General features: G+C 41.7%; 1 protein-coding gene across 1 annotated transcript in view; it reads right to left on the minus strand.

Annotated features, from left to right (window-relative positions):
* LOC126416586 (uncharacterized) overlaps positions 1–22,856 on the minus strand; it is a 347,834-nt gene extending 324,978 nt beyond the window's left edge. The window contains exon 1 of the mRNA XM_050084338.1: positions 22,745–22,856. The gene's annotated coding sequence lies outside the window, so the exon portion shown is untranslated. The remainder of the gene's footprint in view (positions 1–22,744) is intronic.
* Between the last annotated feature and the right edge of the window lie 5,136 nt (positions 22,857–27,992).

The raw sequence follows: 27,992 nt of genomic DNA on the forward strand, positions 1-27,992 counted from the left end.
TCAGCGAGCAAAGGCGGCCACAGTGACGTATGCCGCATCATTGCACCCGATAATACCATGCAAACCTTGTGACCTCGCGGCCGTGGATCTATTTGGGCCACTAATACGATCTAAAGAAGGTTTTGCATATGTTTTCGTAGCGGTGGAGCTAACCTCCAAGTTTGTGTGTCTGACTCCGTTGAAGCGAGCCACAGGAAGGGCAGTGGCAACTGCATTTGCAAAGCAGTTTCTGCTTGAAGTTGGGAGCGTGAAAAGGGTTATCTCGGATAATGGACCACAATTTAGATCGCAATACTGGTAGCGGATGCTTCGAAGAAGAAGAATTAAACCTATATATATATCTCTATTTCACCCCAGCTCGAACCCCAGTGAGCGTATTATGCGTGAATTAGGAAAATTATGTAGGTTATACTGCAGTCGTGATCACCGATCGTGGAACATACACCTAAAAGGATTTCAGAACATAATTAATGAGTTGCCTAATACGTCAACAAAGCTTCCGCCAATCACTGTGCTAAAAAACAAGGAGCCCCCGAGCTAAATCAAAGAGGTGGTGCCTTGGCCACTAGAGCCGAGCCTACGCCGGAACGCAATTGTTGACTTAGCTTTACGCAACATCAAGCGTGCAGCAGAAGCCAGAGTCAAGGCGTATAAGAAAAACGTGAGAAAAACAGTGTTTCATGTAGGACAAAAAGTTCTTATCAGATCACACAAGCTGTCTAACAAACGGTCAGGTGTCTGCAAGAAATTTTTTAATCTCTTGAACGGCCCGTATCGGATAAGGAAGATTCCCCATGAAAACGCCATAGAAGTTGAAACTCTTCGATCGAAGAAATCAAAAGGGCTACACCATGTGTCAAACGTAAAACCATACATTGAGTAGAAAGGACAGTGTGGAGTAGAGAGGACGGTGAAGAGAAACAATTGATTAATTTACATTTGTGATAAATGCATTTTGAATAACATGTTGGTAAAATAGTGATAAAGATGTTTCTATGTGATGTTTTTAGCTTTTTTTCTTTCCTTGTGCAATTAGGATTTAGGTTGATTCAAATGTGAAAATAAAAGGTTTCTTTGTGAACGAGTGAAATGCTGTTTATGGTTTTTTTGTGTAAATTGAAAAGAGTCGCTCCTGAGACAAGCAAGATCTGTGTTGAATTAATGCAAAACTCCGGGGAATATCCGATGTGTCGGTATAATGGGTCTGGCAAACCCAGGTCCCCAGCTGTTAGTAGCCTTGTTCCCGATTTTCTGCTTTCAGTGCTACTATCTATCTATTACTATTCTATATCAGTCAGTATAAATGAGGATATCTTACTATAGTATGCGTGCTGTATCAATATTTTAAGATAGGAGAACTCTGAGAAAGGAATGAGTAAGTTTGGAATCTTGAAAACAGGATACGATAATACGATTGTTTAACCAATGGCTTCCCAATATGCGCTAATATGTTAATATTGATGATATATCTTTTTTGTTCTTTATAGCTGAGTACGTAAAGTGCTGTCTGTGGATTTCGTAAGTAGATTGATTCCCTTCTAGGTGAAAGAAGAATTGTGGTTTGTGTAATTTACGTGGCCCTGAAATATTATTGAGGTAGTCAAATACGAGCAGTTTTTCAGCAAATGGAGAATGGAACAGAAATATGGATCCTTTCTGTAGTCTTTATTGATGTTGATCCAGAGCCTAAAAAATTATTCTGCGTTAATGCTTGCCCTAGAAAAGCGATGTTTATGTGTTTTGCTGATGCTGTAAGCATTACAGCTTACTGTTTTCGCTGGTGCGGGATGCACTGCAGCCTATATGGGTTGAACTGAAGAAATTTCCCTCTTGAAGGTAGAGGAAGATTAAATAATTTTGATTATGGGACCCAAGGAAAGCTTGGTTTAATGTAATAAGGATGAAACAAAACATTTGTCATTTAAACTACACGAGGTTCAAATGGCTCTGAGCACTATGGGACTTAACATCTATGGTCATCAGTCCCCTAGAACTTAGAACTACTTAAACCTAACTAACCTAAGAACATCACACAACACCCAGCCATCACGAGGCAGAGAAAATCCCTGACCCCGCCGGGAATCGAACCCGGGAACCCGGGCGTGGGAAGCGAGAACGCTACCGCACGACCACGAGGTGCGGGCAAACTACACGAGGATTCGGATCTTTTGTGTCAGTTATAAGTTCAATAGGATGCTAAGATGAAACTGTTTTACAGAATAGAGGAGACCACAATTTTGCCATTCATGAGAAATGAATCCAGAATAACCACCACAGGCGAAATAACTGATTTGCAAGCGAAAGGTAACTTAAAGAAGGAACGAAATTGGAGCAAAATGGGTACGAAAATGTAGTATAACCTGTATGGTGAAAATATTTTACCCTTCTCAGAGTCATCTGTGTGATTAATTCTTGTGATAACGTAATCTTAGATGAAATTGTCTTACTGTTTTATGTATGAACATATGAGTATAATAAATGTGTAATTGCCAGTCTCTTACCAAGTGTGTCAACTGGTATAAATGTTTTGGCGTGTAAATAACCATTATTCTTTTTACTGTGTATGTTTAAGGAAAGTTTCTCCATATTTATCATGTGACAAGACATATGCCGCGAGCGTCAGGAAGAGGACGAATTAGAACAATGTTGTAGTGGTATAAACACTGTGTTGAAGTAGCATTGAAGTAGCTTGTTGGATTAACTAGTAGTGTATAGAAGTAGAAGTTTGAGTAATGCTTGTTTATGGGTAGTTATTTTGTAGAGTAGACAACAGGTGTGCATGTGTGTGTGTGTGTAAATAACATGTGAACCCTATGCTGTCCTGACCTATACTTGCACAAGGCATAATCCTATTCATTTTAGTGAATTAATAAGTAGCATTTGATTTATTAAAACGCAAGTGAACCACATTAGTGATGTGGATTTAGATATTATATTGTCAGTTCATTTAATTTTTATTTTGATACTGTTAAGACATTTCACTTTTATTTTTTATACTGTCAAGTAATTTAACTTTTATTTTTATATTGTCGATTCATCTAACTTTTTTATTTAAAAAAAATTAAGTCTCACTTTTGTTCTTAAAAATTGTGAAAGACATTATTATGTATGACATTTTGTAATCACATAACTGTGATGAACAATTTCTGTGAATGCAGTTGAGAATGTGAAAGCGAACCAGCTAAACTCTTATGAGACAGCGGGAGCAGCGAGGAGGAGGACTACTTGTATACAGGCGGGTTTCCCAGCAAGACACACTGTCAACTGGGCCACTTCGGGAGCGCGGTCGACAACAAAAGAAGGGTACGGGACAAACACTTTCCCTTGCACCCGGAGCTAATGGCCGGCTGCACCAGTGCGACCCTTCATGGAGGCGATGACCTGAAATGGCCGAGCGCTCCACCGCGAGGAAATCGATCTGCTGGCAACGCACCATACGCACGCGACCGTGACGAGACGGCCGCGGTGAAACGACAGAAGACAGGGGATAAAGGGGCATGGAGCCTTTTGACAGGTACCGTCCAGAGAAACTTGCAGGCGTCAACGACGACTATCAACATTTCTTGGCGGGAGCCCATTGTCAAGCGACAGTAAATCATGGTTCGGTGTTCTCTGGTTGCTAAGGGTGGCACAAAGAAGAGCCACTAAGTGTAATCCTTGCCCAGGAATATCAAATCGGCAAGCCAATTGAGGATAACTCAAGAATGTAACAACGCAAGGGGCGTGGAGCCTTTTGACACATACTGTCCAGAGAAACTGGCAGACTTCAACGACGCCTATCAACACTTCCTGGCGGATGCCCGCTGTCAAGCGACAGCAAATCATAGTTCGATGTTTTCTGGTAGCTACGGGTGGCACAAAGAAGAGCTATTAAGTGTCATCCTTGCCCAGGAATATCAACCTGGCGTGTCAAACGAGGATACCGCACGAATTTGACAACACAAAAATGGAACCAAATCGAGATGTACGTGACACGGGCCACCAAGAGAAACTTCATGAAAGGGCAGAGATGGTGGGATTGCACGCAACAGATGGACAAAAATCCCTACTGACAGCTGCAGCGACGAACACCCCCCCCCCCCTCCTTCTTATATTGTGCCTCGGAACAGTGGAACTATCGAGTGTGCCAGTGAACAGTGATTATACGGTTCCTAGTCCAATGCATATATGTGTGTTCTTTCAGAGAAACTTTGATCGTGTATTTTGCAGGGCTTCGATTTATTGGTGTTTTTTTTATTAACCTGACTCTTGTATTTTGCAGGTATTTTATTTATTGGTGTTTTTTTTTTTTTTTAGACGTTGACTACTGTACTTTCAGAGATGTTTTATTTCTCAATGTTTGTTTTTGTGTGTTGTATTAAATTTGTAATATTTTGTTTTGTAAATTCATTCCTGTGGCATTTCTTCGTTTATCAGTCAGATAGCTATTCATGCTCATTGGACTGAGATCGATTAGCCTTTGCATGGGGCATATTTATAGTGAAGAACCCCATAAGGGTAACAATCACATAATTAATTGTAGTTTCAGTATAATGACACAGTGATCATTGTTTGCTAACTGAAATAGAGTAGAGTGATTAAATTACTGCCACAAAGTTATTGTAACTCTAAAAATTATTAGTTTTATAAGATATAGAATTTTTTGCGATAACCACTTTGTAAAACATGTTTTTTCTCTTATGTTTTTTTTTTTAATTTTTTTTTTTTGCGGATTGTGCATTGAAATGTTCTGCTTTATAATACTGATGTTATTTTCTCTTTTTTTTAATTGCTGTGGCACCTTTGCTATTTTCATAAATTTTTCTTGTTAATAAACAGTCATAAATTTTGCAGTTGGCTCTTGCAATGAGCAAATACTGGTGAACTCCATAAGGGTAACAACCAGAAATTGTTTTCATATTAATGACACAGAAACCATTGTTTTTACTTGCTGACCAAATTAAGTCTTCACTATCTTTTAAATAGGTGTCACAGCTTGTTTTTTTTCTCTTTGAAATTGGTAGATTCTAAAGATGTGTTGAAATTATTGTGTTTTAGCAAGTAGCTGGTGACCTTTTGCCTTTTCTTTACATTTTTGGTTTAAGTTGGGTGTGAGAAGCCTGCTTGGGAATGTCGTAGCATGGCCAGAAAATTCCCAAAAAAATGGTTCAAATGGCTCTGAGCACTATGGGACTCAACTGCTGTGGTCATAAGTCCCCTAGAACTTAGAACTACTTAAACCTAACTAACCTAAGGACAGCACACAACACCCAGCCATCACGAGGCAGAGAAAATCCCTGACCCCGCCGGGAATCGAACCCGGGAACCCGGGCGTGGGAAGCGAGAACGCTACCGCACGACCACGAGATGCGGGCAGAAAATTCCCTGCACAGTCTATTCCCGGAGCGTTGGGGTTATGAAAGGTCTCTGTTGGATTCCTTTCATGTTAATTTCTTAAATATGTTGTCATTTACGGCATAAATTCCTCTTCTAAATTTACTGTGGTGTTTCTGACTATCTGGGAGGACACTGAGCAGTGGAACGTGTTACTTTTACACATAAACAAGAACGATCTGTCACACTACTACACTTTAAAACACAGTTTTTATGTAATTCATGTCACACAGTCTCATACGGAACCTACATCCGCTTTCTTTTATATACTGTACATGATAAGATACTGTCATCCCCCTTCCCTTCTGTGCGAGAGGATGAATGACCAAATGTATTTCTAGTTGCATGCTTGATGGTAGCAGACAAGCCTGTCTGCTAGAGAACAGTAGGACCAACGTCGGAACAGGTAGCTACGCTTTCTGAAAGCAGAGAGGTTTCTATTCTTGGTATGGTCCTGTCCGTCCCTTGTCATGTTCGTATAGGAAGCTGCCTTTCTGGTCACTTCCGTTTGTATCTGTTAAGCACGCTCGGTAGGGGCCCAGGTCAGTCTGTCCGCGGCGAGCGTCTGAAGTGGTAAGATCTCTGGCTAAGCGCGTGTCTGCTAAGTCCGTAGGACAATGGATTTCTTAAGTTCAACCTAACTGAAAATTTAATCTCCTTTATTTCAGGTTTAGCTCTAAAATATGTAATGTTATCTTAAATTGCAACGCAGTGTAATTCGAGTGTGAAGTTCAGAACATCTTCCGGTAGTTGCTTTGTCACTACTTTGTCAGTAAAGTGGAACCACGTGTTGATCATTAACTCTAACTAAGATCATCAATGTTAAATGCAAATGTGCGTGAGATTATAATGTCTTGTCTTGACAATATTTTTCAATATAGCAACTTTTCTTTATGTTCAACACACATGGGGTGTACTTTGTGAGACCAGTACCACGTGCTTATACAATTGTTTGACCCATCAGGTTAATAGTAAGACGATAGTAACCAGTTCAAGGTTTTTCTTTTGTAAATTGCGTTTCGATGTAATTTATTTTAATTATCAAAATTATTGTGGAGTTACACTCTTTGTGTAAACCAAATTGACCACGTGAAGCATGTGGTGTAAGCATCAAAGTAGCCCTCAGATATTCTTTTCAGGAAGATTTCACAGAGAGTTAGTGTGAATTTAGTATACCAGTGTGTGGTAATTTCATGATGGACAGGATTGCGCTACGAACGTAACTTCTTTGGGTGAAAATTGAATTGGTTGGTTGTGGTTACTTCCTCTTGCATATGTTTCAACGTTCTTCGTGTGTAATTTTATGAATGCAATGTTGTATGTAGTCTCCCAATCTTGGCTTCCTATTTGATGTGTTCTGTAAGAAATAAGGCACAAGTTTAGTTATGAATAATGTTTGATATGCTGAAATTTTAACGGAAGAATGATCAATGCTAAAATAAATGTCCAAATATTAACTGATTTATTTATTTTTATTTAAATTGTCTTTATATATATATATATATATATATATATATATATATATATATATATATCACCGGTTATCGTAAGATGAGTACTAAAAGATTATAATTAATGTTAGTCTGGTTGGGAATTTGGTAAGCTAGACCGGATACCTGGTGAAACAGTTGCGCAGTAATGCAAGGTTAACCTCCTCAGATAGCTCACAGCTTTTAACCCACTATTATGGTCTTGAATATCACCTCCGCTTTCAGAACAAATAAATGCAACATCACACAGTGACTCAAGAATTTTTGTTCTTTTTATGAAGCCCTCTGTAGATAATATAGTAATACTTCTGCTGTATAGACATACGTGTCATAGGAATATTGAAAGTGTCTGCTTTACTAAGGACACAATGCTATCATTGTGCTCTGTTTTGCTGCTCACCGCACTAATTGGCTCCAGCCATTAGGTTCAAAGTGGTTCAAATGGCTCTGAGCACTATGGGACTTAACTGCTGGGGTCATCAGTCCCCTAGAACTTAGAACTACTTAAACCTAACTAATCTAAAGACATCACACAGGTCCATGCCCGAGGCAGGATTCGATCCTGCGACCGTAGCGGTCGCGCGGTTCCAGACTGTAGCGTCTAGAAACGCTCGGCCACCCCGGCCGGCTCAGCCATTAGGTGTCATGTTTCTACATCTACACCTATACTCCGCAAGCCAAATGACGGTGTGTGGCGGAGGGTACCCTGTGTACCTCTATCAGTTCTCCCTTCTATTCCAGTCTCGTATTGTTCGTGGAAAGGAGGATTGTCGGTATGCTTCTGTGTGGGCTCTAATCTCTCTGATTTTATCCTCATGGTCTCTTCGCGAGATATACGTAGGAGGGAGCAATATACTGCTTGACTCTTCGGTGAAGGTATGTTCTCGAAACTTTAACAAAAGCTCGTACCGAGCTACTGAGCGTGTCTCCTGCAGAGGCATCCACTGGAGTTTATCTATCATCTCCGTAACGCTTTCGCGATTACTAAATGATCCTGTAACGAAGCGCGCTGCTCTCCGTTAGATCTTCTCTATCTCTTTTATCAACCCTATCTGGTACGGATCCCACACTGTTGAGCATTCTTCAAGCAGTGGGCGAACAAGCGTACTGTAACCTACTTCCTTTGTTTTCGGATAGCATTTCCTTTGGATTCTTCCAATGAATGTCAGTCTGGCATCTGCTTTACCGACGATCAACTTTATATGATCATTCCATTTTAAATCACTCCTAATGCGTACTCCCAGATAGTTTATGGAATTAACTGCTTCCAGTTGCTGACCTGCTATTTTGTAGCTAAATGATAAGGGAACTATCTTTCTATGTATTCGCAGCACATTACACTTGTCTACATTGAGATTCAATTGCCATTCCCTGCACCATGCGTCAATTCGGTGCAGATCCTCCTTCATTTCAGTACAATTTTCCATTGTTACAACCTCTCGATACACCACAGCATCATCTGCAAAAGCCTCAGTGAACTCCCAATGTCTTCCACAAGGTCATTTATTTGGCCCACTACAAATTTATTTTCATCACGAAGTAACAAAGTGCCTTGAGTGTAATCCAGGAAGAACAGTTTCCCAGTATGAAATGTGTCCTCTATTTGCTAAAACCTATGGAGAAGCAGCAAACTGCACCCCGCCCTCGTAACATGACATGTTTCCAGAACTCCTCTCTGCTCCAGCAGCGACTATAGATATTCCAGTTTGTGAACCTCCAAGGAAACGTGAAACAACTTCAACAGAGACACGAAGAGAAACGCGAGAAAAAAAAAATGTGCTGCATAGAAAAGAAGCAAAGATGAAACTTAGTTTTGGAAAAGGAATATTGTACGAGAAAGACCTTTTTGGCGACAACAATGATGTTTCCGAAGGTTTACACTGCTTTTACTTCTTGGAACTTTACTCGCATCCAAAACGCGGAGAACATTGGTCAACGTGTCATCAGTGTAAGTTGTGGGCGCACGCTGAATGTGCTGGAGTAAGCCACAGAACAAAAAACTTTACAAATAAAGTCTTCAGATTGATGCGATTGGTGAAATTAAAAAAAAGACGGAGCTAATATTCTTGTTTCATGAATTAACGTTTGTAATTTTACTTTGAGCCTTCATTTTTCATACGAATGAACTGGGAAACCTTAATTGATACTGTTCAAGAATTGTTTCAGGATTTGCATTGGATTGTTTGGGGAGAATAGACCAAACAGCGTGGTCATCGGTCTCATCGGATTAGGGAAGGACGGGGAAGGAAATCGGCCGTGCCCTTTCAAAGGAACCACCCCGGCATTTTCCTGAAGCGATTTAGGGAAATCACGGGAAACCTAAATCTCGATGGCCGGACGCGGGATTGAACCGTCGTCCTCCCGAATGCGAGTCCAGTGTGCTAACCACTGCGCCACCTCGCTCGGTAATTGCTTCAGAAATTGTATTTTATTTGTTCTTAAGTACAAATCTATCAAATATAGCCAATATCTAATGTTTATCTCAATTTACTACTTTTTCATATTCCTATGTCGTTTTACCCTGACATCAGTCCAAAATGACATGGACTACTATGCACTTCTTAAAAGAATGTCAAAAACGTATGGTTTATATTAATTTAAAAACATTGCACAGAGATAACGAAAGCTAAAAGTGAATCAGGAATGGTCCTAATATGAATGTTATTTAACCTCACGATTTATGAAGCAAAATGTTCTAAAAACAAAATGATATGTCGTTACAGCCGGACTTTCCCTACTTCTTAATGGCACTAAAAACCAGCTCAGATGAAGTCTGATTAACGCAATCGCAATACAAAACCCAAAAGTAGTGTTCACCTGGGATTTGCCTCCTTGTGCAGGGTTGATAATGGGATTACGTACACTGGTGATAAAGTACTCAGCAAGCTTCCGCCTAACACGAAGCAGATCGTTGGGAACCACTACGAGTTTAAAACTAAATTAGAAACATTCTTCATTGGACGCCTTTTCTCCATATATCGGTAGTTGTTCTGGCCACACGAGTGGGAGCGGCGCGCGTTTTAGAGCTACGTGACAAGTGTGTGTGCCGTACAAAGGATTCAGTATTTTCCATGCTGGCAAGTATTTTCTTCGAGAAAATAGACATTGTAGTGCAGTAAATATGAAGCTACCTACAGCAGATAAACAACACCTGCCTAGTGTAAACGACGAGGCAGCCGGCTTTTCAAAGTACAGCCTTCTTTCTAATTTAGTAAGTTAGCGTCAGATCATTAAGCAAAAGCGTGACAGTCTGTCGTCTGTCCTGACGCTGTTAGGTTTCGAGGGCTAGGGGTCTTTCATTTTCCAACCTGTACTTCTCATGCAGCGTCTGACCCGGAGCGGGCGGCTGCAAAAGGCGTCTGTATCCCATGTGAGGGGCGGCCTCCAGAACTGCGGAAGGCAACGGAATACCACCGCAGATTATCTTCCCTGCATAATGCAGTCTCCATTTTATGCACAAAAAATGGCTTCCTCTCACGTTAAATCAGTGTCCGGAGGTAAAATAGTCCCCCATTCGGATCTCCGGAGGGGACAACTTGAAAGGAGGCGAAAAATCAAAACGAGAATTGGTGCCTGGAATATCAGAACTCTGCTACAAGCAGGAAAACTAGAAAACCTTAAAAGAGAGATGGGAAAGAATCATATGGACCTCGTAGGAGTTGCTGAGGTAAGATGGAATGGACATGGAGAGTTGCAGTCAGATGAATATGTATTCTAATACTCAGGAGGAGAAGTAAAAGGAATTAATGGAGTAGGAATGATTATGACAAAGGAATTGGCTAAATGTGTGGAATATGTAGACTATGTAAATGACCGGGTTATTGGTGTAAGGCTGAAAGGAGCACAAAAAGATTTACTGATTGTCCAGGTGTATATGCCAACTTCAGAACATGATGACCAAATTGTAGAGGAAAGGTACAGTGTAATAGAGAGAGTAATGGACGAAAATAAAAAATGCTGCAAAATAGTAATGGGAGACTGGCACGCCATTGTGGGAGAAGGGAAAGAGGGAAACATAGTAGGCAGTCATGGTCTTGGAAAGAGAAATGACAGAGGTGAATGGTTAATTGACTTCTGCAGGGAAAGGCAGCTGATAGCGGCAAACACATGGTTCAAGAACCATAAGAGGAGGCTCTACACTTGGAAATCACCAGGGGATAAATACAGAAACCAAATCGATTTTATACTGGTAGAAGAAAGATACAGGAATGGAATCAAGAAGGTGCACACATTACCAGGTGCAGATATTAACAGTGACCACAACTTACTTATGGCAGAAATAGAAAAAAGAATGAAAAAACTGAAAAAGGCGACAATGGTGAAGAAGTGGGATCTAGAGAAGATAAGGTCCAACAAAGAACAAATTACAGAAATGCTGTCTCGGGACTTTCTAAACACATTACGAGACAAAGAAGCACCTGATAATGCCAACGAGTACTGGAATATGCCGAAAAAAGGAATCATTAAAGCAGGACAGCAAAATATAGGATATGTAAAAGGGAAAAGGTCAAAAAAACCATGGGTCACACAAGAAATGATTTCCTAGATGGAGGAGAGAAGAAAATTGAAAAACAAGAACACTGAAGATGCAAGAAAGATATACCGAAGGTTAAATAACGAACTGCGAAGAGAAACAGAGCAGGCTAGGAAAAATGGCTAAAAGAGGAATGTGATGAAATTGAAGAACTGGACAGGAAGGGAAGATACGACTTACTATACAACAGAGTAAAGACTATGACATGGGAACAAAACAGAGCAGGAAGTGCTACTATGGAAATTTTGAGTAAAGACGAAGAGGTAGTGTACAAAGATCGTGACGATGTCCTCCAGAGATGGGAAGAATATATAAAAGAGCTATATGACACAAATAGCAAACCAGAAACTCTGGAACTTGAATCACACAACAGTGTAAGTGATGAAGAGAAAGGACCGATCATCATAATGGAAGAAGTAAAGTCTGCCATTGCTGCAATGAAAAATAGCAAAGCAGTAGGTACAGATACAATACCGGGAGAAATACTAAAATGCTTGAATCACAATGGAATAAGAGAAATATTGAGGTTATGTAACAAAATATATGACAGTGGTGAATGACCTGAGGACTTTTTGACAACAGTAATGATTCCATTACCGAAAAAACAAGGAACCAAGAAATGCAGCGAGCACAGGACAATCAGGCTCATTTCACATGCAGCCGAAGTGCTGTTAAGAATAATTAATAAAAGACTTGAAAAAGTAATAGAGGAGAATCTCGGCGAGGAGCAGTTTGGCTTTAGACGGAATACGGGCACCAGAGATGCAATAGGGCTCCTACGAATCTTGGGAGAAAGGTTTATTGAAAAAGGAAGAGACCTATATATGTGCTTCATCGATTTAGAAAAGGCATTTGACAATGTGGTTTGGGACAAGCTGGCGACTATTATGAGGGAAAAGAGAGTGGACTGGAAAACCAGAAGACTTACAAACTCATTATACCTTAATCAAAAAGTTTCAGTTAAAGTGAGAGGAGAAAGTACAAACTGGATCAGACTAGGGAAAGGAGTAAGACAAGGATGCTGTTTATCACCTACTCTTTTCAACCTGTACTTGGAAAATATGATTGACCAATGCTCGTTAGATGACAAAGGAGTAGAAATTGGAGGAAGAAGAGTAGGGTGCTTGAGATTTGCTGATGACATGGTCCTTCTAGCCACAGGGGAAAAAAATTACCGGATTTGGTGGACACCATTGCAACTAACGGAAAAAAATATGGAATGAAAATTAACAGAAATAAAACAAAAGTATTGGCAATAGGAGGAAATAAGGAAATAAAAATTGTGCTGAATGGAGAAACACTAGAACAGGTGCAAAATTTTAATTATCTTGGAAGCAGGATAGACACCAACTGGAAGTGCACCACAGAAATTAAAACAAGGATAGCAATGGCAAAAGAGGCGTTTTATAAGAAAAGGAGAATCTTCTGCAGCGGTCTTGACAGAGAACTCAGAAAGAGACACATAAAATGTCTTGTATGGAGTGTTCTTCTATATGGCGCTGAAACACGGACTATGAGGAAAAAAGACAGAGAAAGGCTGGAGGCTTTTGAGATCTGGACATGGCGGAAGATGTAAAGAATAAGTTGGATGGACAGAGTAAAAAATGAAGAGGTACTGAGAAGAGTGGGAGAGAGAAGACAGTTACTAGATGTAATAAAGAGAAGAAAAAGAAATTGGATTGGGCATATATTAAGAAAGAATGACGGACTGATAAAAACAGCTTTAGAAGGTTACGTAAAAGGGAAAAGGAAGCGAGGAAGGAAGAGTTTCCAGATACTGGATGACATGATGGACGGTACAACATACAGCAGCCCTAAGAAGGAAGCAATGGATCGCAGAAAATGGAGAGGCAAAGGCCCTGCTAATATAGCAGATAACTGATGATGATGATGTCGTAATGGCGCAATGGCAGCCATTTCGTGAAATGTAATCAATCACACGATTTTCTGGCTTCACACACAAGATAACAGGGAAAAATACTTTACATATTTTTGCTATCAGCAAAAGAAAATATTCTTCGCAGAAAAGTTTTCATTATAAATATAGGCTTCGTCGAACCCAAAGACAATAAATAAAAGTACGAGGCTCAGACTTGCTTATGAGTAAATAGCTGACTGGTAAGAATCTGGTTTCCACTGCCGTAAATATTATTCGAATCATAATTGACAGCACAAAAGGACACTGTTTAAGAAAGAATTTACGTAACATTGGGAATAATAATCCAGCTACTTAGATGATTATATCGTGTCTCTCTCTGGAACAATAGTTATTTATCGGACATTAACTACTACAATTTTAAACAATCGCATGTATTTTTGAGTTATTCGTGTGTGTTGGCTACCTTTACTCAGAATTATTTGCTTACATAGCAACAGTGATGATCGTTAGCGTATATTTTAGTGTGCGAAAAGTACGCGACGTCACGGCTTATAAATATTTTTATCCACGTTTGCAAACGTAACAGACCGATACCCTTTGTTAAAGAAGAGATAGAGATAGAGAGGGAGAGAGACGATGTAACAGTCAACCAGTTCGGTTCATTTTTGACAGATAGCTTGTGTATAAACAAAAATTAAGGACTGCAAGATATTTTCGCTCACTACCTACCAGATTCTGAGAAAATCGCCCTTAAAGTTCGTGACACTAAATCGACTCAAAATTAAATGTATTGATAAATAATTGTGAACTGGGCATTTCTCGTCGTCGTGAATGTTATCTGGAAACGCATATTTTCCGAGAAATTGGGAAAAGAAACTTAGAACATTGTCGTTTATATGAGCATAAAGGTAAACATGCTTCAGCGAAAGCGGCAGTAGCCGAGTGGCCAAGACACCTGATTTGTGAGCGGAGATTCTGTGTTGCACTCCTACACGGATAATGCAACATTTTTCTTTTTTTTTTATATGTAACTTTCTCAGTTTCGGAACTGGTTGAAATTGGACCGTTCATAAAGCATATAAATCACTAGGGAATAATAGCAAGGCAGGTGAATCAATTACCTCAAGCAGTTTCAGTAGCGTTGAAGTAACCTTTTAAGCCCTGCTGTATGAAAACAGGTGCAAAATGAAATGCTGTGGAATCTTCAGGAAGAACATCAGCAGCTGACCACAGGACGTTTTGTTTAAACCGAGGCGTGGCACCGAGTGTGCACAGATAAGAGGCATATTCGGAAAGTAAGGTCCGATTAGGCGCGAAATGGAAACCACTGTGAAACTTCGATGGAACTTTGCACGGATGTGTGCCTGTCGATCGCTTCACGTCGCTCGTTTCAGTTTAGAGAGCAAAGTGATCACATAGAAATTCCTAAAGCAACAGTGTCTCTCGCCAAGTATGTGAATTTTGTAAGAGATTTCGCCTGAAGCTATGCAGCCCACATAGCACAAGTGTCATTCATATCTTTCTTCGAGACATTCTGCAGGGGCAATGATGACTCTCCAGCAGCGTTTTCGATGCGAAGTGTTTGATCATCCACAATAAGCCCTTAACTGGCTCCCTCCATTGTTCATCTCTGCTCACGTTGACTGCTGGCGACGAAGACAACATTTTGCCTCAAACAATGAAAGGCAGACCAGCGTAGAAAATTGGCGGACAACACAGGCGGCTGCTTTCTGTGACGAGTGTACTGGAAGGTTTGTACAACGTCATGGCAAATGCCTAAGTCAGAATGGCGTCTATTTAGAGAGGTAGCTGGAAGGTGTGGGTAACTTAGATTATAATTTTTTTTATTTTTATTTTCACTGTGGTTTTCATTTCGCGATCCATCAGACCTTACATTCCAAACAGCTCTTGTAAAAGCCGGCCGCGGTGGTCTCGCGGTTCTAGGCGCTCAGTCCGGAACCGCACGACTGCTGTGGTCGCAGGTTCGAATCCTGCCTCGGGCATGGATGTGTGTGGTGTCCTTAGGTTAGTTCGGTTTAAGTGGTTCTAAGTTCTAGGGGACTGATGACCACAGATGTTAAGTCCCATAGTGCTCAGAGCCATTTGAAGCCAGCTCTTGTAAAAGAACACGCATGTGCTGCCCTTGTTTCCTGTTTGTCACTGATTGTGAGCAGTCAAATTATAAAGAGTGATTATTTCCCCCAGGGAAGATTTGCTTTTTGTGGTAAGTCTGTCGCAAGCCCCAACATACTTGCAGTGAACTGATGTTGCATCCCACGGAAAACAATATTTTTTGTGAAACAATACAGTGACCGTTCGTAAATAATATATGTGATGCGCCTTGTACAGTAAGTAATTTGCAGTAAGTCACATGTTGCATTATGTAGTAATGTCATAGTCTTTACCATAATTTAGGAGTTGCACCATAATTGTGGTAATGGATGACGCATTGCCTTCGACCAGCACTGAAACGAGCATTTGTGAGCCTGCCGCTGTGGGAATCACAAGACACACGCATCACAATGCACTACCCACACCAGGCAGTTCCGGTTCTCAGCGTTCCAAATTGGTTCGAGCGGCTATCGTCGAGTGTTGTTTGGAGCTGCAGAATGATGTCAGTATTGAAGAATTGTATCACGAAGCTGAAAGTGATGAAATGGAATACGTCTAAACTTGTGGACTTAAGTTGTTAGTGGCAGTTCGGGAACCTTGAAGTCGCAGTGGGTTCTGGAAGAGAACTACGAGCTAGAACTACGGAAAAGTACCCTTTTCAGTTAAAGTCAGGCAGTAATAGCCGACCGCGACAGACGCAGCTGCAGGTAAGTAAACCGCTTTTGTGACATTTACGAGTTCCTAACCAGGTTCAATTTTATTATATCTGTGTGCTTTAATAGTTTAGTTTCTTGAGTATCTGCGTGTAAATTTAAAATCTTATAGCCACAGTTCTCGCGTTTTCGTTTGCGTCAGAAAATAAACCACTTTTGTGACATATTACAAGTTCCTTGTCAGGGGCTAATTATTTGGTTTCACCTGAGTGCTTCGGTAGTTAGGTTTTTGAATATCTGCGTACTACTATGACACAGTTCGTGCGTTTTCGTCAAGTTCTATGGTAGATTTCCGTAGCGCTAGTCGATAGTCCGTTTATCTGCATAGTTTAGTTTTCCATGACCTTTAGTATGGACAGGGACTGCGATTGTTGTGTATGGATGCGAGTCGAGTTGGTGACACTTCGCTCTCAGCTTCAGGCTGTGATGGCTTCGGTTACACTGCTTGAGGCTGCAGTGGATGCACACCACTGTTGTGGGCCGGCCATGGTAGTTGGGAGCTCCAACGTTAGGCGCTTTAAGGGGCCCCTTAGGGACTTCGCTGACAAGAAGGGTAGGAAAACCAATGTGTACTCCGTGTGCATACTGGGTGGAGTCATTCCAGATGTGGAGAAGGGCCCTCCCGGATGCCATGAAGAGCACAGGGTGCAGCCAACTGCAGGTGGTGGCTCATGTTGGTACCAATGATGTGTGTCACTTCGGATCAGAAGAGATTCTCTCTGGTTTCGAGCAGCTAACAGAAGTGGTAAAGGCTGCCAGTCTTGCTTGCAAGATGAAAACAGAGCTGACCATTTGCAGTATAGTCGCCAGGACCGATTGCGAGCCTCTGGTACAGAGCCGAGTGGAGGGTCTAAATCAGAGGCTCAGACGGTTCTGCGACCGTGTGGACTGCAGATTCCTCGACTTGCGCCAAAGGGTGGTTGGGTTTCGGGTTCCACTGAATAGGTCAGGTGTCCGCTATACGCAGGAGGCGGCTCCACGGGTAGCAGGGTCTGTGTGGCGTGGAGTGGGTGGTTTTTTAGGTTAGAGGGTCTCGGGAAAACACATGTAGGGCTTCAGTAACAAAGGTAGCAGGCTGAACACAGGAATAACGTAGATAAAGGAACCATTGGTATAACAGTTTTAAACTGTCGTAGCTGTGTTGGAAAAGTACCAGAGCTCCAAGCGCTAATAGAAAGCACTGATGCTCAAATCGTTATAGGCACTGAAAGCTGGCTAAAGCCGGACACAAGCTCAGTCGAAATTTTTGCGAAAAACCTAACGGTGTTCCGAAAAGACAGGCTAAACACGGTTGGAGGTGGCGTGTTTGTTGCTGTCAGAAGTAGTTTAACTTGTCGCGAAATTGAAGTAGATACTTCCTGTGAGTTAGTATGGGCAGAGGTCATTGTTGGCAACCGGAATAAAATAATAATTGGATCCTTTTATCGACCTCCCAATTCAGTTGATACAGTTGCTGAAAGGTTCAAAGAAAACTTGAGTTTCATTTCAAACACGTACCCGACTCATACGGTAATAGTTGGTGGTGACTTTAATTTACCCTCGATATGTTGGCGGAAATATATGTTTAATGCCGGAGGTACGCATAAAATATCCGCAATTGTGCTAAACGCATTCTCTGAAAATTATTTCGAGCAGTTAGTTCATGAGCCCACGAGAATAGTAAACGGTTGTGAAATCACGCATGACCTCTTAGCAATAAATATTCCTGAGTTAATAACGAACATCAGAACCGATACAGGGATTAGTGAACACAGGGTTGTCGTAGCGAGACTGTGTATTGTAATCCCCAAATCCTCCAAAAATAAGCGAAAAATATACCTATTCAAAAAAACAGATAAAGAGTACTTGACGCTTTCCTGAGAGACAATCTCCACTCATTCCAAATTAATAATATAAGTGTAGACCAGATGTGGCTTGAATTAAAAGACATAGTATCGTCAGTAATTGAGAGATTTATACCAAATAAATTAAACGACGTAGCCGATCATCCTTGGTACACAAAACGGGTTAGAACACTGTTGCAGAAACTACAGAATAAACATGCCAAATTTAAACAGACGCAAAATCCCCAAGATTGGCGATCTTTTACAGAAGCTCGAAATTTAGCGCGGACTTCAATGCGAGATGCCTATAACAGTTTCCACAATGATACGTTGTCTCGAAACCTGGCAGAAAATCCAAAGAGATTCTGGTCGTATGTGAAGTATGTTAGCGTCAAGAAACAATCAATTCCTTCTCTGCGCGATAACAATGGAGATACTATCGAAGACAGTGCTGCCAAAGTAGAGATACTAAACACAGTCTTCCGAAATGCCTTCACAAAAGAAGACGAAGTAAATATTCCAGAATTCGAATCAAGAACAGTTGCCGGCATGAGTAACGTAGAAGTAAATATCCTCGGAGTAGTGAAGCAACTTAAATCACTTAATAAAAGCAAGTCTTCTGGTCAAGACTGTATACCAATTAGGTTCCTTTCGGAATATGCTGATGCATTAGCTCCATACTTAACAAACATATACAACCGTTCGCTCGACGAAAGATCCGTACCCAAAGACTGGAAAGTTGCACAGGTCACACCAATATTCAAGAAAAGTAGTATGAGTCATCCACTAAATTACAGGCCCGTATCGTTAACGTCGATATGTAGCATGATTTTGGAACACATCTTGTGTTCGAACATTATGAATTACCTCGAAGAAAACTGTCTATTAACACACAGTCAACATGGGTCTAGAAAACATCGTTCCTGTGAAACACAACTAGCTCTTTATTCACATGAAGTGTTGAGTGCTATTGACAAGGAATTTCAGATCGATTCCCTGTTTCTGGATTTCCGGAAGGCTTTTGACACTGTACCACACAAGCGGCTCGTATTGAAATTGCGTACTTATGCAATATCGTCTCAGTTATGTGACTGGATTTGTGATTTCCTGTCAGAGAGGTTACTGTTCGTAGTAGTTACAGTTCGTACTAATTGACGAAAAGTCATCGTGTAAAACAGAAGTGATTTCTGACGTTCTCCAAGGTAGTGTTATAGGCCCTTTGCTGTTCCTTATCTATATAAATGATTTGGGAGACAGTCTGAGCAGCCGTCTTCGGCTGTTTGCAGATGACGCTGTCGTTTATCGACTAATAAAGTCATCAGAAGATCAAAACAAACTGCAAAACGATTTAGAAAAAAATATCTGATTGGTGCGAAAAGTAGCAGTTGACCCTGAATAACGAAAAGTGTGAGGTCATCCACATGAGTGCTGAAAGGAACTCATTAAACTTCGGTTACACGATAAATCAGTCAAATCTAAAAGCAGTAACTTCAAAACTGCGTTTTATTGGCAGGACACTTACAAAATGCAACAGATCTACTAAGGAGACAGCCTACACTACGCTTGTCCGTCCTCTTTTAGAATGCTGCTGCGCGGCGTGGGATCCTTACCAGATAGAACTGACGGAGTATATCTAAAAAGTGTAAAGAAAGGCAGCACGTTTTGTATTGTCGCGAAACATGGGAGTGAGTGTCACAGAAATGATTCAGGATTTGGGCTGGAAATCGTTAAAAGAAAGGCGTTTTTCGTTGCAACGGAATCTTCTCACGAAATTCCAATCACCCACTTTCTCCTCCGAATGCGAAAATATTTTGTTGACACCGACCTACATAGGGAGGAACGATCACCACGATAAAATAAGGGAAATAAGAGTTCGTACGGAAAGATATAGGTGTTCATTCTTTCCGCGCGCTATACGAGATGGAATAATAGAGAATTGTGAAGGTGATCCGACGAACCCTCTGCCAGGAACTTACATGTGATTTGCAGAGTATGCATGTAGATGTAAATGTAGAAAGTAAAAGAGGTAACATTGACCAAGGAACATACAGATTGAAATCTGCAAATTTAGCGAAAGAAAGTAGCGATAACGCCCCTGAAAAGGAAGAAGCATTTGGCACTGTGGGTAACAGACGTCATGAAAGGAGGGACAAGATACGACCAGCAGCAGTTGATAAACAAATCGACATTCGATCGACCTGTCGAATATGGTCTGCGTTACGAGCGTGTGACAAGGAGAATACACCAGCAGTGGGCTGCGAGTGCAGCGCTTCGGATTACGATTAACAAAGATTTTACGTTTGCTGCATCTTTGTCTCGGGCAAAGAATTTCAAATCAGATTATAAAATTAGTCACAGGCACATCACGAAATACGCCCCGAACACGGAGGTAGAGAATATCGGAGATGCAGAGAACCTTGCAGCACTTTTCAGCACACACACTAAGTCACTTATTACCAGTCTTAATCGCGATTACGTGATCAACAGCGACCGCATAGGGTGCGAGTATCGACGCGTGTTGGCGAGTAAGGGAGAAAAACGAACACTTGTCGCAGTCAGAACTATACATGAAACTACGCATTCGTACACGTTGCACTATACCATTATCGCGTCTGGCAAAGTTTTGCCTGAAGTTTTGGTGTTTTCACAGGAGAAACTAGTGGCAAACTTGCTTTGCCAGTTATTCAAGAATTCAGTCGTTTAGCCGATTCGTTACAAAATGTTTACGTTACCTGCTCCAAATCGAGTAAGTAACAAGTTCGATTTACGGAACATATCTTGTGAATGGTTTAGAAACTGTACGTTGCTGGTAACAGGTTTTGTCTCACATTAGATTCCTGGTACTGTTATGTGTGACACCATGTCTACAGACGACGAGTGCCAACCGGGATGCATAGGACAAGTAATACTGCCAGACTATACACTTACGTCCCAGGCGTGTGATGTTCATTTTTGTCGTCAAAATAAAATCTTTACTGTAAGGTCTCAAAATTTCCAAACGCTACTCGAAGCCAACGGGGAATTACACAACCGTGGAAATTCAGTTACAATCTACAGTACTGCTCATGTTCAGGTTCAGCACTGCTTTTTCTGGCGATGTTCCGGTATCCATGGTAGGCATCAAAATTGATTCCCGATAAAGAAGTATTTTTAAATGTGAACCAAGTCTGTTTTCCGCCGAATGTTGGCAAGAACCGTTGTAGCTGCTGGGAAATTTCATTCATTAGATGTGCACGGTGCAACGAATATCATTTCGATCGCTTTATTGTTTGACATCGGAAGATGGCTAGTGTGGAACTGAGCCACGTAGCTAATATGGACGCAACTGCTCTGACATTTGATGGGCCGTGTAACAGAATTGTTCGTATGAAAGGTGCTAAAACTGTAACTGTAAAAACAAGTTGTAAAAGGAAAAAATGCACTTCCCTGTTGTCCTCTCACGTTGCGCTTGCGGTACCGAACTTCACCCAATGATTATTTTCAAACGCAAAACAATACCAAAACCTTCTGCAATAACGCCAGCTGTTGTTCTTCACGCACATGACAAGGACTGTATGGATGGCTCGGGTAGGTTCAAATGGTTCAAATGGCTCTGAGCACTATGGGACTTAACATCTTAGGTCATCAGTCCCCTAGAACTTAGAACTACTTAAACCTAACTAACCTAAGGACATCACACAACACCCAGCCATCACGAGGCAGAGAAAATCCCTGACCCCGCCGGGAATCGAACCCGGGAACCCGGGCGCTCGGGTAGGAAATTATGGATTAATGGAATATGGGAGAGAAAAAAGGATACTTTATTGAAGGAAAGTTCTCTTCTTGCGCTAGATCGGTCAAGTAGCCATTTGAAAAATTCAGTGAAAGAGAAACTGAGACAGGGAAATTAATAGCTTACTGTTATTCCGTGAGGAGGGATGGATGAAACCCGACACGAATTCACGACGTAGGGAGCTTTAAAACGACCTACAATCAAACGATTGTGTCAGTGGATAAAATAGTAGTGGTGTAGAGTGAGACATTATCGCTCAATCTTTCGAGAAGTGCGGCATACGTAACGCTTTCGATGGCAGTGAAGATGACATTGTATAGCAAGAGGTCAACGATGACGACGAGGAGAAAGAAGGAGAAGAAGTTAAAAATTCAGAGGACAATTATCATAGATTTAAAAGGTCAGCTCGGTTTTAAAAATTACGAGTTTTTTTACTATGGCTTTGCAATCTAATGATAAAAAGGTTAATTTTAAAAAAATTGTTTGAAAATTAAGATCCGTCTTACAGTCCGTAGCGTCTTATATCAGGTAAAATACGATTTGTTTTATTGTTCTGTGAAACGTGTAACATTTTTTTTTATTACACTTTGTAATACTTTTCACACTCTCATTCCAGTAGTTTTTGACTTGCATCGTAACACGTGAATCACCCTCCGTACCTAACTAAATTCAACTTCTAATAGGCTTCCACATTCCTGTTCAGTTATGCCACTTAGGAAACGCCGCCGACATACTTTGCCACTCTAAGACAGCTTCCAGCAAGTGTCTACTGTTTCTATTGTAGTTCGAATCCGACACGCTTTTATCGAAAGCAAGATTCGTTCAGGAACCTGCTTCGAGAACTTGGAACATGTGACAATAAGAAGGACTGTTATTAGCACCACTGTTTAAAATAAGCTGTAACGAGCAGTAGTCTGCTAAAATTCACAACTGACGAGAACCGGTTCAGGAATGCACCGAAAAAGTTTTTGCGCTACAGGTCGTGGAATATGGTTGAAAAACAAAGAAAACAGATACTTGGTGACGAAATAAATACGAGAAGACTCACGAAAGACGTCCGGTTGGTTCCGCTCGGCGCCGCCGTCGGCCGTGCAGTGCCCGCGCGGTCGTGTGTCCCGGCTCCCCGCAGCCTGCCCGCCTCCCCCTACCCCCTCTGTGAATGCTATCTGCACTCGACCCACAGCTCCACACTAGAGGCGCCGAGGATACGCGATAACTCCTGCCGCGTCCCAGCTCGCGACCTCTCCCTACTTGATACAGATGGGCCGGACGGTTAGTCTGGAGTAACCGTTATCACGGTTCCAGATGTTTATTTATAACCGTTACTTACAACGGTTATAAATAACTCTCAAGTTGTTTTTCACTACGGAATACCGAATATTCCGACGGGGTTACAGTTAAATAACGACGTAGGTGGAATCCATCAGTTTAGTTATCAGTATAACAGCGAGTAGTGCGAAATGGCAGGAATGTAGTATGAACCGTGCCATAACCTTAGCTAATTAACCGAGGTACTTTTCAGTTGATGTTTGAACGATTATTAGTGTTCAATGTTATATGTATGTAAGTTATCGGTCGCTATTGCAAATACACTACTGGCCATTAAAATTGCTACACCAAGAAGAAACGCAGATGAGGAACGGGTATTCATTGGAAAAATATATTATACTAGAACTGACATGTGATTACATTTTCACGCAATTTGGGTGCATAGATACTGAGAAATCAGTACCCACAACAACCACCTCTGGCCGTAATAACGGCCTTGATACGCCTGGGCATTGAGTGAAACAGAGCTTGGATGGCGTGTACAGGTACAGCTGCCCACGCAGCTTCAACACGATACCACAGTTCATCAAGAGTAGTGACTGGCGTATTGTGATGAGCCAATTGCTCGGCCACCATTGACCAGACGTTTTCAATTGGTGAGAGATCTGCAGAATGCGCTGGCCAGGGCAGTAGTCGAACATTTTCTGTATCCAGAAAGGCCCGTACAGTGCGTTATCCTGCTGAAATGTAGGGTATCGCAGGGATGGAATGAAGGGTAGAGCGACGGGTCGTAACACATCTGCAATGTAACGTCCACTGTTCAAAGTGCCGTCAATGCGAACAAGAAGTGACCGAGACGTGTAACCAATGGCAACCAGCAAACTTCGTCGAACTGTTCGTGCAGATGGTTGTTGTCTTGGAAACGTCCCCATCTGATAACTCAGGGATCGAGACGTGGCTGCTCGATCCGTTACAGCCATGCGGATAAGATGGCTGTCATCTCGACTGCTAGCGATACTAGGCCGTTGGGATCCAGCACGGCGTCCCGTATTACTCTCCTGAACCGACCGATTCCGTATTCTGCTAACAGTCATTGCATCCCGACCAACGCGAGCAGCAATGTCGCGATACGACAAACCGCAATCGCGATAGACTACAATCCGACCTTTATCAAAGTCGGAAACGAGATGGTACGCATTTCTCCTTCTCACAAGAGGCATCACAGGCACGTTTCAGCAGGCAACGCCGGTCAACTGCTGTTTGTGTATGAGAAATCGGTTGGAAACTTTCCTCATGTCAGCACGTTGTAGATGCCACCACCGCCGGCAACCTTGTTTGAATGCTCTGAAAAGCTAATCATTTGCATATCACAACGTCTATCTTCCTGCCGGTTAAATTCCGCGTCTGTAGAACGTCATCTTCGTGGTGTAACAATTTTAATGGCCAGTAGTGTATTATCCTCGCAGCTGAAACAGAAAGTAACCGGAACTTCGCCACAGCCCTGTTTAAGTAAAATGTTAACAACGTGCGTTTTTAAGTATGAAGTAATTTGTAAGCTGTATACTGTAGGTTAAATTCGAAGCTTAATTTCTTGTGCTTCTCACTTCATAGAATAAGTGTGTGTGAAATCTTCTGGGACTTAACCGCCAAGGTCATCAGTCCCTAAGCTTACACATAACCTAAATTATCCTAAGGACAAACACACACACACCCATGCCCGAGGGAGGACTCGAACTTCCGCCGGGACCAGCCGGACAGTAATAGAATAAGTGTACGGCCTTGTAATACAATACAAATATATACGTAATGTGATACATTCGTTTACTCCTGTACACGATAGTCGTAGTGGGGAAAGTGTGAGTACGCTAATCCAAGTTTTATTTGAGATTTGGAAAACTGCTCGATTCCTCTAGCTACAGCTTGGATGTAACATCTGAAGATAAGTATATCTAAAAGGCTGACAGTGTTAAATTTCTGGGATTACAACTCGTTAGTAAATTCAGTTGGGAAGGGCCTACCACAGAACTGCTGAAGCGCCTAAACAAGTCTGTATTTGTCGTGAGAATGATGTGAGATATAGGAGATATAAATATAGAAGAGCTTACATACTTACATTCTATTATGTCATAAGGGATGATATTGGGGGGTAACTCTGTAATATATTGATTATTTCTTGCTACTGCAGTGTTATCTTGAAGCTGTGAGAACGGAGGACAGGCGTTCCAAGGCGAGGAAGCAGAGACGATGCTGTGGGCAGATGAAACTAGGAGAGATATTGTTACATGAAGTAAACAGTGAGGGGAGAGCCTTGCGAAATTGCAGACGCCCCCAGACGCGGTCCCAGGGCGTTAGTTACTCTTCAAGCAATTGACATGTAACTTCATATGTCGTCTAGACGCTGTAGTAGATTGTCACCGTAGAACTTTATACACTTGTACGTGCCTGTTGGTTGCAAAGCCAGCTTGATACCAGCCCTGAGAACAGTAACGTCAGTAGGCTCACAAGGGTTAGAAAGAGAGCGAAAACGCCAAAAACTGTTGACCCAGCAGTCCCTACTCCGGGGGCTAAATGAGTACAACAATAATGTTGCAAGCCTTATTTGCCAGAGCAGTTACGTTTAGCTTTCAGCTGAACAATGTTGATACCAAATGCGGACTTAGTTAGTGCAACTGCATTAACATCCCAGCCTTAGGAGCAGTAGAGGGGACCTAACTAAACCATGATTGGCAGGCGCCTGCAAGAGACTTACGGGATTGGCTGGATGGCTTTAAGTGGGGGAAACAGTGCCCCCACGCGACTCTTTAAGACCCCTAGATTCCGCATTTTGGTAGAGTTCTCAGTCAGACGATCTGGGCGCCGAATCCGCGTCCGTCGACCCCAGCCTCGGTCCAGCTCCGTGTAAGTCTGCTCTCTCTCACTTGAGGTGCCTCAGTGAACAGTATCACATTCATTATGTTTTGCTCTGCAACTAAGTTGTTGCCTTAAGATGCTGCTAGTGTTTGCAACTGTGGCTAGCATCCTCTCCACGGACTACTGCAGTGGCTTCCGTTGTGACAGTGTTATTGATGCTTATTCTAACCCTTGAACTAGCCTCCAGTGTATTAGTTAGTCCCGTCTGGAATAAACAATTTCTAAGTAGGCAGTTTAGGTTTTTATATTGGTAACGCCGCGTGGCGCTCTGTATGAAAATCACTGGCTGTGCTGTGTGCAGTCTGTGGCTGGTTTTCATTGTTGTTTGCTATTGTAGTGTTGGGCAGTTGGCTGTTAACAGCGCGTAGCGTTGCGCAGTTGGAGGTGAGCCGCCAGCAGTGGTGGATGTGGGGAGTGAAATGGCGGAGTTGTGAGAGCGGATGATCTGGACGTGTGTCCATCAGAGACAGTAAATTTGTAAGACAGGATGTCATGAACTGCTATATATATTATGACTTTTGAACACTATTAAGGTAAATACATTGTTTGTTCTCTATCAAAATCTTTCATTTGCTAACTATGCCTATCAGTAGTTAGTGCCTTCAGTAGTTTGAATCTTTTATTTAGCTGGCAGTAGTGGCGCTCGCTGTATTGCAGTAGTTCGAGTAACGAAGATTTTTGTGAGGTAAGTGATTTGTGAAAGGTATAGGTTAATGTTAGTCAGGGCCATTATTTGTAGGGATTATTGAAAGTCAGATTGGGTTGCGCTAAAAATATTGTGTGTCAGTTTAGTGTTGATCAGAATAGGTAAAGAGCGAAATGTCTGAGTACATTCAGTTCTGCTCAGCTGTTTGAAAATCAAATAATGTAAGAGGTTTATGTGCATAGTAATTCATTAATTTTTCTAAGGGGACGTTTCAAACTATTTCAAAACCTTGTTTGTTTGACCGAGAGTCTCCACAACGAATTTCCTACCGAGTCTCACCACCCGCATTTCTAGCAAGTGCCTGTACCAATGTTGGCTCAGACAGAAGTTAAATGCCTCCACTGTGAATTGTCCTTCTGCCTTCCGCTCTACAGAGCGCAGACTGACCAGCATCCCCTTTTTCCCTCTCCCACCTACGTCAGGACACGACAAGTCATCAATACAAGCAAAAGTTTTTAGCATGTAAAGGCGTGTAATAAAAATCATTTGTGGTATAAATTCAAGATCATGTAGAAACATGTTCAAAGAACTTCGTATTCTAACCACTGCTTCCTAGTATATTTATTCCTTAATGAAATTTGTTGCCAGTATTTCCAACCAATACCTCGATACATAATATCAATACTAGGAGTAAGAACAACAATCTACGTAAAGATCTAAAATCAATTACCTTGGTCCAAAAAGGGGTCCAATATTCAGTAACACACATTTCCAGTAAACTGCCATCAACCATTAGAAACTTGGTTTCAGATAAAGCTCGGTTTACAGAGTTTGAAAGACTTCTTGATAGGCAACTCCTTCTACTTCTTTGATGAATATCTTAGCAGGGACAGTTAGACCAGCACGAGTAAAAATTCTGCTGTATTTCAGTTTTGACAGCACTTGGACACAACAGTTTCAGATAAAGCTCGGTTCACAGAGTTTGAAAGACTTCTTCATAGGCAACTCCTTCTACTTCTTTGGTGAATATCTTGGCAGGGACAGCTAGATCAGCTTAAGTAAAAATTCTGCTGTATTTCAGTTTTGACAGCACTTGGACACAACAGTCAAGATGAGGTATTCTGTATATGATCAACTTCCAGTGACAGCCCATTATCTGCCGGAGTACTTGAAGTGTGACCGAATAACAATAACTGCCGCCCTCTGACAGTTATTTCCATAGTCGCTCGTATTTATAATGGTAACTCTTTTGGTACTACTCGCCCAAACTAAAATGACAAATAAGGCGGTGGCTCAAGGGAACGACCGTACATGTCAATGCCTGTACTGCAGCTCCTATCAGCCACCGCTATGACATTAACTTTATTTAATTGCTTGTGCTGAAAGTAGCGAAGGCGCACAAGTACACAGTTCTATCAACAGATGGCGCGCAGACACACAGTTATTTCCACGACCTATAGAACGCCCTCCA

This window comes from Schistocerca serialis, chromosome 8, assembly GCF_023864345.2.
Source record: "Schistocerca serialis cubense isolate TAMUIC-IGC-003099 chromosome 8, iqSchSeri2.2, whole genome shotgun sequence".
NCBI lineage: Eukaryota > Metazoa > Arthropoda > Insecta > Orthoptera > Acrididae > Schistocerca > Schistocerca serialis.